Below are 21,014 nucleotides of genomic sequence, written 5' to 3'. Positions count from 1 at the left end.
TGGGTATACCTGCGCGCAGCCGCAGAGTATACTAGACTGTGTTGTGTTCTTATTATATGTATGGGTAGGGACTCGGGTATCTGTGCGTACATCATGCTGCCATCTTAACCAAATAGTATCTCATTCGCGGGTACCAAGTACCAGCAGCCATGTTTTTGGAGGGTAGCTGGCAATTTTTGGCGGTATAGGTCTAGCAGTAACCATAGGCCTATATGTTGATTTGTTAATGAGTTATAGTGACCTCATCATGAGTCACAGTCTGCAATCACAGACACTCGGACTTGTACAGTATGACCAGACTTCTGCCAATTCTGTCACAGCGCTATAATACTTAGGCAAAAACATAACTGAATGGTATTGGGAATGTCGCTGTTCAGTATGGTATCCCTTTGATTTGGGACACGTAAATTACAGCATTGTTAGATCCATTAGTCATTGATAGCAAAACTAGTAAACATCGGACGGCCACTATCGATGTTTTGAAAACATTGATAATTGATGGCCATCTCTAGTGTAGACATATACATTTCACACCGCACCCACCTTGTCCTATAATCCCCTAAACCAGGGATGGGGAACCTCAGGCCCGGGGGCTCACGGAATCATTTGGTCTGGCCCTCTGTGTTAGTATGGGTATGCTGTTTATGTGTGAGTGTTTGCCCCTGTCTTCATGTGGCCTGGGGCGGGCCTCCGTGTGGGCTTTCGGGAGGGGGGTGGGATAGGCTCGGCTTAGTTCTGTGTGGCTTGAAGGGGGGCCTCCCACAGCTTAGTTGGTCTGGGGCCCCCACAACCCTTAATCCGGCCCTGGCCTGGAGTATCCTTAGGATGCTTCAGATAGTCACACTGCTCCCCCTACAGCTCCCAAGAGCATCCTTAGGATGTTTTGGGCATTGCTGTAATCACCGGCGATTGTGGCCCCGCACCAGTATGACATCACATGGAGGGGGCGTGGCCTGCATCGGGCCAGTGAATAATGTTATCTATATAAAAATGACCCTCAGCAGAAAAAAGGCTCGGAACACTCTGTTGACATGAATGCAATGGCAGTGTGGTGGCGGCCTCGGGCAAACCCGACTGGGGGCAGGTCCAGACATGTCCACGCATGTAAGTGTGCATGACCGACCTTGTTGCAAGTGTTGCATACAGATATATCAGACCATTCTCCGAACTTTTTAGACAGACCTTGTATATAGCTTGCTGCCTCATAGCACTGAGGTCTTGGGTCATACTTGCCTACTTCTGAAAAAGTAGTTCCATATACGTGGCCATGTGAAATCTTATATGAAAATGTTATGTAGCTGTAGTCCTTATTGTACTGTATAATCAATGCAAGGAAATGGCACTGATGATCCCATTTGAATGTGAATATCTCTATATCAAAACTCGGGAGTAAAATGTGTATGGCAGGTGAGGCACTGCCTCCCCTATCTACCTTTTCCGCACATCCCTCATCAATACACACCAAATTTCCAGCACTATATGTGTACTGCTGCACCGTGGTATAATGCCCAAATGAGCCCTCGGGTTCATACTGTATATGTACCTCACCACACGTCACTGCTTGTGATAGGGAATATAGGCCCTGATTCAGACCCACTCGCAAGCGGCTGTCCGCTCGCAAGTGGGTCGATGGTCTGCACTGAGCATGCGCACGACGGAGGGAGCTCCGTCGTGCGCATGCGCCAGACGCGACGAGCGAAGGAAAGTCCTTCGCTCGTTGTGTCTGATCAAAGGGGGCGTGCTGTCGATGTTGATTGACAGCACGCCCCCTTTGGTGGGCGTGCCGGGGGCGTGCCTCCCTGACGGGGGCGTTCCCACGGGAACGCCTCCCGTCAGAAGCCGGCGCACTGACATCACTAGTGATGTCAGTGGGAGTGATCTTGGCTCTGATAGAGCCAGAATCACTCCGGGGCTTGCGGTTGAAAACCTCAACCGCAGGCTCCGGCTCGCAGTTTCGATGGTCACGACCATCGCGGCCATCAAACTGCACGCTCGTATAGGCTGTGGGTGGTGATCCACAGCTATACTAGCGTCCAGGAGGACGCTCCATTTTTATGGAGGGCGGCCCTCATTCAGAGCGTGCGCTCTGCTCAGAGCGTACGGCTCTGAATGAGGGCCATAGATTTTAAGCTCCACTGGGACTGATGTGAGTGACAGAATATACTCTGTAAAACCTTTGCGGAATATGTTTGCAGCACATATTTAACTGGTAATAAATCAATTATTTTCTCTTAGTTTACTCAGGCCCGTATTCAATTTGAAGCGTTAAGTCCGGATCCGCGTTGTTACCGCCGATGACGTCATTATCACCTGTTTTGGTTTTCCTCCGTATTCAATTTGGAATGCAATGTAATAGGCGGTAAAGTTTCGCCTATGAATGACAGGCGGAAAAAAGTGCAGAATTGGGTTTTTGGGTGCAACATTTCGGGAACCCCCCTGTAGCCTTACGACAGCCCCCCCCAAAAAAACTTAAGGACACCCCAAAAATTGACTTTGCAAAAAGGGGCAAAAAAAAAAAAATGTTGGGGTACAAAGTTAAAAACTAGCGAACTTGACTCTGGGGGGGGGGGTCCCCAAGTATGCCCCAAGTGTTTTTTTGATTGCGGGTGTTTGCGGCAGGTGGATTTTTCATGATTTTTCAACTTCACTTTAGCGACTTTTAAATATGCTGACCCTCATTTTCAAGTACCCCAAATTTTGCAGGGGTTAGTTATTTTCTGGAAAAATACTCCTAAATACTATTCTGCATCAGGTATAGAAAAACGCTATTTAGCAGCTATTGAGCCCATTTAAAAACACCAAATACCTTCAGCGAGCCAAATCGGGGGTACCATAGTGAACCCCCATGTCAGAGCATCATTTGCGGGGTGATAGGCTGATTTCCCCAAAAATGCACTGTACAGTTCTAGGTATTACTAATATGCTGTTATATTTATATATTTGGTTATATATATTTGGTTATGTTTCATTGGTTATTATATACCATATACTTATATACAATTACACACCCTGTTTTTCTAACATCTCCCATCTCCTCTAAATACATGAGGTTTGTGTTTATATATTTTAATTCCTATTCTTTTTCATGTAAAGTAATTCTAAAACTGTAAAAAAAAAACTGAAAAAAGTACCGTAAGTAACTAACCCACTGTTAGTGGCTTGTCCGCAGCCCGTTGCTGGTAGTCAGTTTATCCCTGCTTTGACCATTTTGACCTGTGGAGTCCTCAGAATGACTGCACATCAGGCTTGCCTACCCTCCCGATATGGCCGGGAGCCTCCCGATTTTCGGGGGCCGCTCCTGGCCCCCCGGAAAGGCAGGCAAGCCTCCCGGAAGTCTCCGACCCTCCCCACCTCCCCCCTGAAAAACACAGAAATACCCACAGCGGGGGGCCCGGTGACGCGATTCGCGCAGAATCGCGTCATCGTGGCCCCGCCCCCTGCTTCACAATGCAGAAAATCACGGCATTGTGAAGAGGGGGCGGAGTCACGATGACGCGATCGTGCGGCCCCGCCCCCAGTTTGACACAAGATGGCCACCCCGGCTCCGCCCCCAATGGCCGGCCCCGCACCCCGCTATTAGCCGACAATCAGCTCCCTCCCGGAAGGCTGGAGCTGATTGTCGGCAAGTATGCTGCACATCCAAGTGTAATGTGCAGAGGAAAAGGGTGCACCACGGGGGGATCTGCGGCTTTAGTGCTGTGAAACAATGTCTGAGTTATAATTCTGCAGTTGTATCAATAATGAGAGGCAATGTTTCTTTATTAGGCAATGTTCTTGATTGGACTAAATGAAATCACTCTACATCGGTGAACAATCTCCCCAAACAGTGGAGTTGCATGAAGTTGGGTGACGGGTTTTCAGGTTTTAATTATCTTGCGGTGTAGCTGAGGATGTTATAATGCTTGAACCATGTTTTATTTTTTTGCATTTGAAGTATGGTCACTAAAGTTCTCATGATCACTGTAAGTAAGGCCTGATGTTCTTTCTTCATCTCTTGTAGAAGGGTCTTTATAATTACATTCCTGAGTCTCATAGCCATGTTTTGTGAGGCCCTTGTGAAGCTTTCAGTGCAGTCTAAAACCTTGAGGCGAGAATTATTATCAAGGCCACCCATCCCAGGTAATATGTTGTTAATGGCTGCATTGTGTAGGGCTCCAGACTGACATTCAGGCTATGCCATAAGTGCTGCATAAACTGTAACACTGGTGATTTTGGTTTGTAAATCATATGAGTTAAGCTGGGTACAAACGTAAAGATTTTCTGTCCAACCATCCAACTAGTTGATTTGGTTGGAATGAAAATCTGGTACCGTATGGGGAGTAACTGATGATCAGCAATTTGCTCCTAAATGCCAGAAAACAGATGAAAATGGTCGTCAGACAAGTTTGTTAAATGTTTGATCTAAACAATTTGTTCAAACAACAGTTTTTGTCCATTTTCCGGCGTTTGGGAGCAAATTGCTGATTGTCATTTGCTTTCATACCTTACTAGATTTTCTTTCCAACCAACCAAGTAGTTGGATGGTTGGACAGAAAATCTTTATGTGTGTGTGCAGCTTTACACAGTAGCCTGAGAAGACCCAGAATTTGTTTCCAGCCACCAGTCTGGACAATACATGCAACAATATTCAGTAGACAACTTGCCATCATGTATATCTGTCTGATATATCACTCCAGGCCCAAAAATAATTAGTTGTTCTGCTTTTACCTTGGGTTCCTGGTCTGCGCTGCGACCGTGTCCGGTGTTTATTTTAATATTTCTTTTGCAGGTGGACTAGAGGTACCTGTGGGCTGGTACTTGTGGTTCTCCAAGTATCAGCATGCGAGGGAGGCTAGCAGGGACCTCTAGTTCTATTGTAAAGGACAATATTATTTAATACTTTTTTACACAATCAACCCAGCACCCACCGGCCCAGGGGTGCTGGGGATAGCGATATGTCATTCACAGTCATCTCGCTGGCACAGACTGCTTGAAAGATTAGGTGTGGGTCTGGCTAACAGCTGTGGCCTAGTCTGTCCTGATTTCCAGTCTGGAGTGCTGACAGGTATACATGCTACGTAATTGTTACACTGATACGTCCACATTATGACCATGCCAGACAGCAGCATGAAATAATGTGTCCAGATGGCATTACAAATATCCAGACTGTTTTTTTACAGCATAATAATTTTCTGATACTTATTTTCCCATTTATTTCCCAACTAACTGATGTTGAAAACACCTTAAAGTTGAGAATGATTTATCCCAGGTTATAGCAATGTAGGAAAAGCAGCATCAGACTATTAGCACACTTGGAAAAGAAGTCAGGTTGGCAAGTGTCCATTATTTCATACAGTATATGTCTTTTTTATATAGATTACCTCACACATCTTAATTTTAAAACAAGCTAACATATACCTGTGTGACCTTCATCTATTGGCCCCCATACATCTATCAACCGATCACAGGATCCTGCGATAGGTTCGGAAACGCCGACTGGCAGCCACCGATGTACTGCGTTTGGTCGGGGATTGGGGAAATTCTCCATGTTAAATTTCACTGATGTGCCAATCACGATCATATTTTGATCGTAATCGGCAAATCAGTGAAATCCAACATGTGGATTTCACCGATCCTGCAATGGGGGGTTTCAGGATTGCAACATCGCTGCGATCCGTCTGTTGTGTATGGGCCCCTTCGGTATTTAGATAACACAGTACCTTTCTATGTCTTTAAGTACATATGTATTAAATTATATCAGTCCGAAAGAAGAGCTTTGGGGGCGCCAATCCTTCAACTTATCTGAAGTGGCGCCTGCCCCTCATTCCAGTCCAGCTGGTGCATCCACTGCTTCTTACCTTAGCAGCATGGAGGTGAGGACGGCACCTTCTGCTCCTCAGGCCTGGAGTGTGACACTGGACTGTGTTACCGTAGGCCCAATGCCACACTCATATGACTGAGGACCAGCAGCCGACAGCTTCACAGATAAGAAACAGCTGACTGATTCTTCTTCATGTCACTCACTTCAGGGCACTCAGTTTGGGTTCATTAAAATGAATATGTCACTCATTGAGTGTTTTAGACCCCTTAACCCTCTGTGACTAAGAAATTTGAATGGTACATTTTAATTGTGTGGACCTAGTGCCTCTAATGACTCTTGACATGGCTGCTAGTGACACCTAATCCAACCTTGGGCCTTGTGCAGTCCCCACTATCTGCCCTTGCTTCTCGTTCCACCCCAATACTTTCCATGCAGCTTGTACTTCCAATCCCTCCAACCTTATCCACATATTTCCAATTACCTTCCCTCCACTTTTTCCTGTGCACTTTGGAAGATGAGATCTGTTTGTAGCAAGCGCGCATTAATCCACAATCTGTTCATTTGAATTCCCTCAACCCCCTTGCAATACAGAAACCTGGTTTATCGTCTCTGATAATGCAGTCCCTCCTGGTGGAGTCTTACCCCTGTAAACCCTCCCCCTCCTTTTCTTACTTTGAAGCCCACACTATCCATCTATTCTGTACTTTCCACCTTCGTGTTAATTTCATTTATCAACGTGTTTACCGGGAGATACTAGGCGATTTCAACATACCCATCGACAACACGATTCTGCCAGAAAGCTTCAATTACTTACTTTTGTCTCTGCCAATGAATATCACCTCCAATCACTATGATCAACACTCCCTAGACCTTGTCTTCTTCTACTTCTGCTCCATAAATAACATAATTTCCTCAGTCTCTCAAGTCCGCTGCTTGTCTACTCCATCTGCAGCCAAGATGCTACCAAAACAGTTTCCACTCTGTCATCACCTTCTGCACTGGCTACCGCTACCTCCAACTATATCTGCAATATCCCTCATCCATCTATCACCACTTCTATCCGCCTTATATGCATCAGAAAGACTGATACTCCCCTCTTGCTGCTCATCATCTGCCGCGCAACTTTGCAAATCTTTACATTGGCTCCCCGTGTCCTTCAGTATCTATTCAAATTAGTCACCCTTACCTGCAAAGCCCTAAACAGCTTTACCCACATACATGTCAATCTAATATCAAAATATTATCCCTCCCACCCTCTTAGATCTATGACTCATCTCTGCTAGTAGCCTTTCACTAGGGATGGCCATCGGTGGGGTGTCCATCGATGGGTCCATCAGTGGTTACCATTGAAAATCTGTTATCCACATAAGACATCCATCCATCTTTTAACGAGATGGATGTTCTGAGCCTGTAAAAATATTCATAGCTTTAAATGTAATATTGCACAAAGAATGATTTTGCTAGTCTTTGAGTTTTAGAAGACCTTGGCATTAGCAGATGTGTCCTAGTAAGATAAGCTTATAAATAAAGACTGTGTACCTTAACCCCCCCAACACTCCCACATGTACAAATAGAATGCTAACAAAGACTGCTATAGTGAGATATAATATGTGAATATTCTGCTATGTTGCAATTGTATGTATACTGTGTTTTTTATTATTGTCGACATGTAAATAGAACCAGAGAGAATCTTGAAGCCAAGTGTGGTGGTGGTGGTGATTCTGTCTCCTGAGGTCTCAGTAATAATTCAGGGGTTTCATCACAATAGATTAGTTCTGATTTATCACTTGGAGCTTCCAACCGAGATTCCTAACCCTGATCCGTGGACGGACACGTCGGGAGGGACCGGGACAGTGTATTCTAGTTAAATCCCGGGATGAGTACTTTTGCTCAGACTGGACTGCACTTTTTGGGAAACTCTTGTGTTTGTTTGGGGATTCAGGTAAGGAAATCTGTGTATCTCAGATTCTTGATTTTGTTTTTTGCTTTGGGTTTTATTTTCTGAAATGACATGTCCAATGAATCTTTAAAAATGTATACAGATAATAATCCTTATAGATTTACATATGAGAAATGTAAATGTGTTATTGTGTTTAACAGTCTGATAATTTGTTTCACTGATTAGCATAAGTATTGTCCTTTGATACATCTTGTGATTTTTATACTTCCAGAATAGAAGTACATTTTGTTGTTAGTAGGTTGTCATATTAATGGAGATTATCTCCAGACTAGGAGAATTTGGGGATTTGTTTATAACAACTTTGCCAATCAATCTATATCCCAAAGGTACGGTCATAGTGTGCCCAGGACTACTAAGGAGACCCACTTTAGTAACAGAAGGGATACAAAAGAATCTGTGTCTGGCTTCTTCCTCTAAGTAGGAGCTGCCTAACAGAATAGGGTTTAGTAAACCTAGGGTTTAGTAAGGCCACCAAATAAATTAGGGTTTAATAAGCCCACCGAACAAAACAGAATTTAGTAAGCTCACCGTATAGGGTTTTTGTAGAACCCACCGATATGGGTATTGCGGACAGTAAGATGTTTACTGTCCAACTGTCAGACCCCCATGGATATTATACGTGCAGTGTTAGGTTCTGGGGTGACAGAAGGGATGGAAATGGCACACTTGATCCAATTAAAATTACAACAGATATGTAAATCCCTGCATAAAGAGTAACAAACTTGAAAGCAAACTTTTAAATTAGCTAAAAGTGTTAAACCAGATTTTGTTAAACAAAGATTCACATAAAAAGGGAATCAGAAATTATTTGTATGTACTTTAAAGATTATTTTGAAGTAACATCTGTAAGGACAGTAGGTCTAAATTGTTCAGTAAAGAATATTGCTAAAAGTAGCTATGTCCTGATATAGACTGTGAAGCATGTAATGATTTGGAATTGTGGTGTTGTAAATTGTAAAGGTTGTAAACTGAAGGTATCATATACTGATCCCAGAAAAGATCCCAGAAATTAAAATTAGAATAAGAAAAATACATAGAAATGTGTACATCCTCGATTGAATTGTGGAGAGTGCTAAATTATTTAAAATGTTAAATGTAAAGAGAAGTGCATGTACAAATAGCAAAAGGTAGATTTCAGACATGTGTTAAAATATTTCAGTGTAATCCTATGTGTTTGGGGACGCCCATACCATATAACGGTTATGTTTTAAAAGAAATTGATTTTAAATCAGATGCTGAAGTTTTGCTTCTTGTGTGTCTGGGAATTTCATTAGTCTCCCTTTAAAACATTCTGAAGGGAGGGGGGGAGTGTGAGCTTGTAATGTACAAGGACCTTCAGAATGAAAATGTGTGAGGATTTGCCGAAAAGTAAATACATGTTAATATGAGCCTTTGTTTTGTTGCAAAAAATGCTTTTATTTTACTATAGACATTTGTTTTAGTGATACCACATAAATATGTATGGTATTACGGGGACAGTGTAAGTAATGCTGTCCACGTCTTCCTTGATCCTACATAAGGATTTATTAAGTTATTGTTATTTACATATATGTTACCCACAGTGAATAAGTTGGATTGTAGCATTGAAGTGTTAACAAGTGTTGAAATGTAACAATTATTGAGACATTAATAACATATGGATAATCTTCATCTCAGTAAACCTATGTGTATGTGTATTAGAATAGTTCATGCAGAGCCAAACAATCATAGGAAGATACTGTAGCCCTCAGAATCATCTACCGCTCAATATGACCAGTCATAGAGTCCTGCAATATATTGTATCTATCTGGGGCTGCTAAAAATGTTATTCAGTTCAAAGTAGGGCAGCACAGACGGTGTAATGGTTAGCGTTACTGCCTCACAGCACTGAGGTCATGGGTTCAATTCCCACCATAGCCCTAACTGTGTGGAGTTTGTATATTCTCCCTGTGCTTGCATGGGTTTCCTCCGGGTGCTCCGGTTTCCTCCCACACTTCCGAAAATATACTGGTAGGTTAATTGGCTCCCAGCAAAAATTAACCCTAGTGTGTATGTGTGTGATTGTGTGTTAGGGAATATAGATTGTAAGCTCCACTGGGGCAGGGACTGATGTGAATGGCCAAATATTCTCTGTAAAGCGCTGCGGATAATGTGTGTGCTATATAAATAACTGATAATAAGTAAAATAAAGTAATCTCACCAGAACATTTGACCTCCTCTATAGTCCCGACCACTAGCTTGGATGGTCAAATACAGTATTTACAAAAGACAAATCCATTGCAGATTATTGTAAATAATGGTGTAATAATCTCTGATGACTGCCCACTTAATCTGCTATTGTCAGCATTGAAATGCCACAATAGAATACAAAGATGGGGAAGCGATTTTAGCTTCCAATCCAAGACTTTTTAGAAAAATAGCCTTTGTTACAAGACGCATCAAGAGATCTCATTAATATTGTCAACATTGAAAGTCTATACTGAAATGAGATGTTTGCTAAAGTCCCTGATATGTACGGGCACAGGGTAAAATAGATATAAGGCTACTGCCCATTTAAATTAAACTTATAGCTAACTTGTATGGCCAAATAAACAATACCCTTTCAGATCAGATCAAGTAACCACATAGGTAGAAGGTTACATGAAAGTAGGGGTATTTAAGGAATGCCGTTCCAGTTGAAACTTGCCTTAGTTCCTTATTAAACGGAACACCCCAAATGCAGATGGATCGTTCTCCTTTAAGATTGGCTGTGTGCCAGTGCAATCATAATCGTTATGCGATATGCGGATGATTTAGTGTTGATTCAGAGCAAAATTGTTTGCATAAAATAATAGTATTACTGAGTTTCTGCACAAGCAAATCTTTTTTCTAAAGTATTTAAAGATAAATTGCAATCCATATAGACAAAAAGTTGATTTTTTAGGACATCATATATCAGTGTAATTTAGAAAGCATATGTCCAGACAGCTTAAAGCCTTTTTGGGCTTATGTACATATTGTAAGGAATGAATACTTTATGTGAGTAAATTGTAACTTTGTTATAATGCAAACAAGGGATTGATACAACAGGATCCCCTTGCATTAACATATGAATTAATTGAAATTTATTTTACCTGATTATAGTAAGCTGTTTGTACTGTTTAGTTATGAGTCTAACTCACATGTTTAGGGGGGTCATTGAACAATCACATGGAAACTCTTGTCACCTAGACATTGTTAAATGCTGACATAGTGTTAGGACACCCCTTAACTCTTATAATATCACAAATGAGTTATAAAATTTAAAGCTTAAAGAAAGAATTTATCTGTTGTTAAGCTTACAAAATATGAAGTAGCTTTGTTGTACAACTAATATCACTCTTAAGGGTCCAATGTTGAAACCCTGCGTCATCATTACTTTTGCAGGTTTCAAAAGATGGGAGAGTATAGTGATAATATACAAGTAAATAGTGACAGTGTCAAGGAGGACACTGAAAATATACAAACTTTTTATTTTTTTAACTAATGAAGCAGGAATCATTGTCCTTATTTAATTTTTCATATGTTTCTTTTGAAGATGGAGTTCCATACACAAGATATGTTGGCTACGTCAGAGCACTGTCTACTGCATTCCAGTTATCCCAAAGGCTGGTGATAAAAATGAAGGTACACTTGAGAGACTACACCTGAAGCTGAAGACAATAGACTGGTAGACCAGGCCGCACGTGTTGCTGCCATAAGTCACTGCTCCCAAGGGCAGTCCACTTATGTGGTAGATCCCGCCCCCAAGATTGACTTAAGTACCCTCACAAAGCTCCAGGTATAAGCTCCAGAGGCTGAGAAAAGCAAAGCTAGGAGCTAAAGATAAATGATGAGTGGGAGGAACGTCAATGTTTAGGTCTACCAAAAACATTTTATCCAATTGTAGCCCAGATAATATATGGCGAGGTGCACTTGGGGAAGGATACAATGGTGGCTATCACCAACCGTAATTGGATAGCTCTGGGTTTTGCACAGACAGCACAGGCCTGTATAACAGGATGCCTAACATGTGCATTGAATAATCTGGGTAAGACTGTCCCAACCCTTTTGAAAAGTACTCCCCAGACTCAGTGTTCCTTACAAAAGATACAAATTGATTTTATACCACTGCCCAAATGTTCCGAATGTGATGTCCTCTTGTATGAGCCTCAACTGTCACTAGCCCGGAGGGTAGGTGTGTTGGAGGGCAGATGCAAAGACAATGGCCAAGGTAATTAAGAAAATTATTTTCTCCAGTATTACGAAAATCATGATTGAGGTCATTTGCAGATATGGTGTACTATGTATCAATCTTACAGAAACAATTAACTAAAATACATAGTCAGGTGTTTTCTTCTATTCCAGTCCTTTTATCTTGATACAGGAACCCCCTGGCTTACAACCTGGAAATTGGATAATAATTTGGAAATATACTTGAAAGGCTATTGAGCCCATATTTGAAAGTTTATTGCAAATCCTGATGAGTACATTTATTTCAATGAAACTTCATGGGAAGGACACCTGCATATATGTCTCCGATTGCAAAGTCTTCTTCCAAGGGGAGATGGAGTAATTTGATATTGTGAATAGATACATGTTCCTAGGCCCCAAGCCTGACAAAGGCTTGTGGAAATGTATATTTTGCTTTGCTTTGTAATAAGTTTAATTTTAGCTTTAAAACTTTCAGTTATCATAAGTATTAAGCTGAGTAACTGCATATATAGTGTTACATCAAGAGATGAAGCAGTAACAATATACTCAGTGTATAGTCTGTTCACCATATAGAAGCTTTAGCCAAATTGTTTGATAATGTTACAGATGAAATATTTGATGTGTTTAAAATGATCTCTAATGAACTGCAAAGTAAAGTAAAGGTTATGGGAGAGTTTAAACTGATCACTGCTTGATAAGATGTGTCTTATAGTGAGACTAACCTACTGTAAGGTATATAGCTGATTACTTTTCTGACCTGATACATGGATACGTGAAGAACATCAAGGAACAAAAAAAAACCAGTCCAGGAAAACACATGGTAATCCAGAGTATGATCTTGATGATAATGATTTGTTTTCCTAATTAAACCCAGTTGAATGGTCTAATGAATTTAGTAGATGGATATCAGGAATTCTTTCACTTATTGATAAAGGTTTAGCTTAGTTTGTAATCATTTAGATTGCTATAAAATTTGCTGGTTTTCTGGTTAAGAAGTTACTTAGGTAGATAGTAAAGTGCAAAGTTATGAATAAAAGATGGGAAAATTATAAATCTGTTATCCACATAAGACGCCATCTTGCAACAAGATGGATGATCTGTGCCTGTAAAAATATTCATAGCTTTAAATGTAATATTGCAGAAAGAATGATTTTGCTATGCTTTGAGTTTTAGAAGACCTTGGCATTAGCAGATGTGTCCTAGTAAGATAAGCTTATGAATAAAAACTGTGTATCCTAACCCCCGCTAACACTCCCACATGTACAAATAGAATGCTAACAAAGACTGCTATAGTGAGATATAATATGTGAATATTCTGCTATGTTGCAATTGTGTGTATATGTATACTGTGTTTTGTATTATTGTCGACATGTAAATAGAACCAGAGAGAATCTTGAAGCTAAGCGTGGTGGTGGTGATTCTGTCTCCTGAGGTCTCAGTAATAATTCAGGGGTCTGACATACAATAATGAACTTGGGCTGGTGATTGATCACAATAGATTAGTTCTGATCTATCACCATCGATGACCCAAAAAACATATATAGTGAACCATCGATGTCTTGCACCTCCTTGGTGGCCACCACTACTGGTGGCACGGCAGGCCGCCGGCCAATCAAAGGGGTGGAGCTATGCTCCATCCTGACAAGGACAAAAACTATTGGCTCTTTCTTATCCATCGATGGCACCGCCTCCAAGAGGTCACTTGTAAGAAGTAATCGATCCTATTAGTGTGACCTCTTATCCGTGCTCCAATAAGCCAGGTGAGCAGGTATTACATATAACTTTAGTGTATAGATAGTAAATACACTGTAACTAGTTTATACTTTGAACTTTATTTTCTGTTACAAATGGATATACATGTTACTCACGATAATATTATCAACTTTATTAAATAATTGTTATATAAATAATAAATTGTTTAGTATTTCTCCTGGAATTAAATCCTTCCCACTTCATGAAACTTTGTGTCATCACCTCGAATGTCTAAGCCATCCCAATCGGGATGTAGTTTTGCGGCCGCCGGTCACAATCCTGACGCTGGAATGCCAGCTAGGGATTTATGACAGGCGTCAAGATACTGACGCCTGTCATAATCCCGACGCTGGGATGCAGACCGACTTGGGCCCGAACGAGGTAAGAACGGGCACCCATCCTCTCACCCGGGGGAGGGCGGTTTAGGTTTAGGGCACCCTGGGGGGACTTAGGGTTAGGCACGCCCTGGGGGGAGGTTAGGGTTAGGCACCCCCCCCAGGAGAGTTAGGTTTAGGATGCGGGGAGGGGGGGTTAGGTTTAGGCACTAACGGGGGGAGGTTAGAGTTAGGCACTTGGGAGGGAGGTTAGGGTTAGGCACCCCTAAAGGAGGGTTAGGGGGGTAAGAGGGGAGGGTTAGCTGTACTTACCTCCGCTGTCGGGATTTCCTCCCTTCGGCCAGTCGCCGGCAATACAATCCCATTCCATCGTAATCAGTAGTTTCTGCTTCTTCATTTTCACTTTCTTCATAAACATCTGTAAAGGGAAGGTTTCCCTAGATTGAGAAAAGCTTTTTTACTTTCACATTTTAGACTGTCTCTTTCCTCGTCTGACAAGTGCGCTGACTGATTCAGATACAGTGATTGCAGACGAAATTGGCTTTAGACTTTCATGAAGTTCTGCAGCTGAACCCAGACACCCTGTGAGTACTGTGGTTCCTTGCATTTCTGAGTACATACAGCTCCTCAATAATTGCTGTTCTTTGAGTTTTTTTTTTTAGATTTTAAAGTAAACTCTCACATGAAATAACCTCTGCATCCCATTTTAAAGCAGCTACAGTATGTGTCTTTTGTCTATAGTCATTTATTTAGCTTTTCTATAGCTATTATTTCAGTGTCTACCTTTACAATGTCATTAAGGGACCTATTCCTTATCACTAAACTGCCTTTTCTTACCTAATTATCACGTGCAATTGTAAATTCTAAGTTACGGACCCATTCACTAACTGTAACGCAGGAGATATCACTGATGTCTCCTGGTTACATTTTTCCCCCAAACAATTTCCACAGTCCCCATATTTTAGTATCCTGAGATGGCTTATAGCCCCTGAATCAGTGTGGGAGAGGGATCTTTTCAGATCTCTCCCCAGTGTTTAAGAACAGAAGCACACTCGTCCATCGCAAGCCCCAGTGAACTTCCTGCTCTAATAGAGCAGGAAGTTCACTACTGACATCACATGTGATGTCAGTAGGGCCGCCCACAAACAGCAGGCGTTTCTGCAGCCACCACCCCTCCCCGTCTACAAAACGGGGCGAGCTGTCGATCAACAACGACAGCTGCCCCGTCTTGTAGCGAGCCCCGGAGCGAGTGATTTCTCACTCGCTCTGGGGCTCATGCATGCACAGTGGCGTGCGCAATGCACTGGCCATCGACCAGTATGCGAGCGCTAAGCGCTTGCGAGCGGGTCTGAATCAGGCCTTATATACCAAGATATATACCAAAATATTTCAATTTGTCCATCCACTGTAGGGGGTGCTGATGTCAGCCATCTGTTTGGAAAGAAAGTTGGCTTGAAATACATTAGATTTGGACTAATTGAATATGATACCTGGTAAGTGCCTGGATCCTTCAACCAGGGGTGTATCTAGGAGTCTGAGCACCCATGGCAAAGTAATGGAATGGCGCCCCCTCCGCCCATATTTTCTGTATAAATACACACTTTAGGCCTGATTCAGACCCACTCGCGAGCGCTGGGTGCATGCGCATGAAGGAGGCGGCTCCGTCGTGCGCATGCGCGAGACCCGAATAACGACGGCCAAACCATCGTTATGGGTCTCGCACCAAAGGGGGCGTGCTGTCAATGGTGATTGACAGCACACCCACTATGGTGGGCGTGCCGAGGGCGTGGCTGCCCAGACGGAGGCGTTCCTATGGGAACGCCTACCGTCTGGGGCCGGCCCCACTGACATCACTAGTGATGATAGAGCCAAAAGCACTCCAGGGCTTGCGGCAGCAAGACCCTACTGCAAGAGTCTCGTCGCAAGCCCGATGGTCGAGATGGTCTTGACCATCGCGCCCATCATTTTGGCCGCTCGCTATAGCTGTGGGTGGTAACCCACAGCTATGCGAGTGGCCAGGAGGCCGCTCCAAACAGTAAGAGGGACGGCCCTGATTCAGAGTGAGCGCTCTGTCAGAGCGTCCGGCTCTGAACCAGGGCCTCTGTACTTAAAACCTCTCCCTAGCCAGCCCCCATGTCTCGCCTGCCAGTTACAGTAACACTACACCCTGTGCACATACTCAGCTTGTCACCTGTAAAACTACACCCTGTCACACACTCACACTACACCCTGTCACATACCTCTGGGGTCCCGGCCCGGGAGTCCCGCTGTCAGCCCGCACAGGAGCAGGAGCAGCCGGCAGGTACCCTCCCACATTCTCTGCTCCCTGGTGCCATGTGTGACGGAGAGTCAGCCGTGGGCCCGGGTGTCCCACTGTCAGCCAGCCCAGGAGCAGGAGCAGCCGGCAGGTACCCTCCCACATCCTCTGCTCCCCGGTGCCCGGCGGCATGTGCGTCGGAGAGTCAGCCGCGGGCCCGGGTGTCCCGCTGTCAGCTCGCACAGGAGCAGTCGGCAGGTATCCTCCCACATCCGCTCCCCGGTGCCCGGCGGCATGTGGGAGCGAGGAGGATCTGGGGACAGGGAGGAGGAGGCTGGGGGAGAACAGGCGAGTAGGTGTTGGGGCAGGGGAGGAGGAGGTCCGAGGAAGTAGGGGGTGGGTGACTCCCTCTCACTCACCAGCGGCTGCCAGGCCCTGGACGGACAGTAGCAGGATAAATATACTACAGTATGACGTACCTGGAACTCCCCGGTAGTCCTGTCTTTATTCTACTCCCTGACCATGGGAGGCACTGCCGGACAGCGCCCCCCTCGGCTGGTGCCCAAGGCGAGTGCCATCCTGGCCAATGGGTAGATACGCCCCTGCCCTCCACTACTATCAGCAAAGCTTTAACTGATTCTTGTGCATCTGCCAGGAATAGTAACACATTATTTCCATCCATCTCATATACTTAATATGACTCCTAAACAGACAGGCTAAAGAGTCAGGACAAAGGGCAGCCCTGCCAAGTCTCCCTACACCTGAGCCAGCCTTGTTGCAGTTAGGCAGGACGATACCAAATAATCTCAGGGATTCCTATAGGTAACCGCACTGCAAAGAATCAGCAAAAGTCACAACCGCTTCTTAATTAATGAATCACCTCATCTGTCATGCCCATCATAAACAGCGTCTGATCGGGAAGTACAATTTCTTAAGGTACAGAGCCAAAAATGTTATTAGAATGCTAACATGACATCTAGAGGATATGAATCAGGATATACTGTAGTCCTTACCGGGGTGATGATAATTAGGATTGCTGATCATGGCTGGGGAAACTCTCCTGCCAACTGAAAACTGATAGAAAGACTCATGGAAAAACCTCTGCATTATTTTAACTAAATCTTTTATCGAATCACGTTACAATCCCCCCAAATTTATGAATCAATGTATACATATGCAATCCTGGAATTAATATACAGGTACATACATATGCTTTTATATCTATGCAATGGCTCTGAAAATATGTTTAACATTTAGAGGTCAATTTGCTTAACAGTGAGTCCCCTCACATTGCGAGTAAGTGCAGCTCTATGCCATTCTTACGGGAGCAGATTTTTTGTATGTGTGTAAAAGTACACGAGAACAGCTACAAGGGGGCAGGAATTTTGTCATATCCAATGTTCACAGCCGCCCGCTACCACCAGCTACTGACTTTCTTGCTAAAGACTGGATGGACTTCTTCCACCATTACCTGGTAATACAACTATCTGCTAACTGGGAATAGCCACAATACTCCTCACTTCCTTCTGACACCTTTTAACTTTAGAAGTTACCATTTGCGACTGATCTGCCATCTATTATTATTGGTACCCACTTATTTGGACATACCAGTGCCCCACTACAACCTCTTTTTAGAATTTACCTAAAGACCATTGACCTGTTTTATGTGATCTATATGTATTATGTTTGTAACTGTTACTATTGTTATTTCCGTATTAAATATATTATACATTTTTAACTCAAGTTGTAGGCTAATTATTTTAATATTTAGATTACCTTAGCGCTGTACAAACCCCCCTCTTTATTACATATGTATCCTTTTGGAGGCCGACTGATTCCTTTGTATAGCTGCTATACAACGCATCTGGCAGCGCCTAACAGATCCCATTCTTAGAACATCTATCATTAGCACCAGGACAGAGCTTACTCAGACCACCAGCATATTACAAGCCAACTCCCCTAGCACCCAGCACCAGTGGCGTCACAAGGGGGGTGCAGGCCAAGGGGTGACACCAAGGTGCAGACTCCCCCTCAGTGACAGGAGCCGGGTGCTGCACTGTAGAATTACGTGCAGCACTCGGCTCCTGACACAGTGAGGGAGCCGACAATGCACATAGGCTGGTCCCCGGGGGTAGTCCACATCTCCAGACCCCCAGAGTGACTAAAACAGGGGTTCAGGCTGCAAGGCCATACTGCTGGTGAGAGTGAAGACGGCTGCTCCCGCAGACGTAGGGTGGTGCAGTCTGAAAGATGCGTACGGCTCAGAATACGGGCATATAGTTGCGTTAGCCTGCTGTTTGCAGAGGGCGCCCTGAATTGCATTGCATCGCGCGTGACTCAGAATGAGGCCCTTATTGATCCTTGGAAATGATACGTTGCATAAGCAAAATATGAACAATAAAAGTAGCAACTAAATTACAAACGTGGGTTCTAATAGTCTGTTGGGAATATGGGAATATTAAGCAGTTGAGCTACCAGGGCCGTAACTAGGGTGGTGCGGCCGCTGCGCCCGCATAGAGCGCACATGCTCTGTGGGCGGAACCGGCTACCTTCACCCGCACTCACTGTCACTACCTATCTTCTAGAGCCGGCTACACTGCACTTATAATAGTAGCGATGTGCCCGGCTCTTTACCTGCTAGGCACACTGCTACTAATACAACATTACAGTGGGCAGCACTGCAGCTGCTGCCTCCCCCTGTGGACTGCCCCCTCCCCCATCAGCGTCTCCTGTAGTCATTGACGTCTCTCCCAATCCATTCCCACAATGCCCTGCGCCAAGGAGCCTTTCCTCCGGCGTTGGGCTGCAAGCCTGTTCTGCATTTGCAGGATATAGAGACTGTGGCTTCCTCCCCCCCCGGCTCCCACAGTGACCTGTTGAGGAGCTCTATTATACAGGTAAGTGGTGCCTGTAATATCTCCTGCTCCCTCCACCTACTGTAACAGGTCATGCTGGTGTTTTGGTATTGAACAGCCATTCAGCCCACATTGTCAGTCCATCCTAAATCCTACATTTCTGTTCCCATCAAATCTCCACTTCTATTATACTCAATAATAAACTTTTGTTGTGCAGACACTTTTACCCACACTGTACTTTTACTTCCATTTCTGGATATCTCCAGCACTTTCTCTTACGTTCTTTCTTCATTCCTACAGATGTGTCCTCATACATCTAGCCACCTTGCGTGTTGAACAGCCCTTCTAATCACGCCATGCCATGGCGTGACTCAGTAGCGCCGATCGTCTTTTGTGCAACTTTTTACCTTTAAAAACACAGTGATGCGAAAAGTTAGCACGAGCAGCTCTGCTGATTAAAATGATATGCAGCATGGCTGTTCTCTGTGCGTCTGCAGGTGTATCTGCATGCGAGAGGCTACTTTATAGTGTTACAGCCGCTGACACTGTAACGTAGCATTTCACATGCAGACACACCCGCAAATACACAGAGAACATAGACATGCTGCATATCATTTTAATCATCAGAGCTGCTTGTGCTAGCTATTCGCATCACTGTGTGAGTAAGATGCATTTGAAGGTAAAAATTAGCACGAAAGATCTTCGGCGCTACCGAGGCACAGGGAGCTCCTGCGTTATCTGTGGTGTGACTTGTAGCGCGTGGAGGGTGGATGTATGTGGACACGTCTGTCCTTTCAACCTTTCCTTCCCATATTTAGCTCAACCTTACCATGACCATGTTTTCTTCAACTCCCCCCTTCACTCAGTGTCTACCTAATCTTTTCTATCCCCTGCTTCCACCTTTGTCCTTTCCCCCTGGTCTCCTCCACTTCCTCTTCCCCTTATCTCCTCTGTCTGCCTTCCTCCCCCTCTTCTCCCATTACTCCACTTTCATTCTCTTACACCCCACCTGGGTCCTACTACCCCACTTCTATTCTCTATTTCCACCCTCCTCTACCTGTCACTTCTCCCCACCTCCATCCGCATCTCATTATTCCTCCTACCTCCCACAGGTTCCCCTCCTAGCACTGGAGCCTGCACGATCACTACACTCTATTCATCTTGGTCCCCCAAATGAATCTCACCGCAATGCTAAAGCAACCTTGATAATCTCAAAAACATATCTCCAACAAACTCTGTCCCTCTATCCTGTGCCCTTTGGAATGCCAAATCAGTCTGTAATAAACTGGTCCCCACCAATGACCTTTTCATCTCCAACCCCCTGAATCTCTTAGCCATTACTGAAACCTGGATTTTACCCTCTGACATCACTTCTCCTGCAGCTCTCTCCTCTGGGGGCCTCACCTCCAACACCCCCAGGCCTGGGGGTCGCCATGGTGGTGGTGTTGAGTTCCTTCTATCCCCCCGGTTACTCCTACCAACTCATACCCTCAGAACCATCCCTTACATTCTCTACATTTGAAGTTCATGCTATATGGCTCTTCCAACCAGTACACCTCCGAGTAGCTGTCATTTACCGTCCCCCTTGCCCTCCTTCCATCTTCCTTGACAATTTTGCTTCCTGGCTCCCTCACTTTTTCTCCTCAGACCTTCCCTCTATTATCCTAGGTGACTTTAATATCACAATTGAATCCTCTGCCTCCAAACTCCTCACCCTCACATCTACATTTGGCCTCTTCCAATGGACCTCCTCACCCTCCCACGTGTGTGGGCATTTGCTTGATCTGGTCTTTACTCACCAGTGTGATATTTCTGATTACTCCAATTTCTCATTTCCCCTCTCTGACCATCGTCTCCTCTCTTT

Source organism: Taudactylus pleione, unplaced genomic scaffold (genome assembly GCF_031769625.1).
Source record: "Taudactylus pleione unplaced genomic scaffold, aTauple2 ptg000253l, whole genome shotgun sequence".
NCBI lineage: Eukaryota > Metazoa > Chordata > Amphibia > Anura > Myobatrachidae > Taudactylus > Taudactylus pleione.
The sequence above is the reverse complement of the archived record's forward strand: the minus strand, read 5'-3'. Positions refer to the sequence as shown.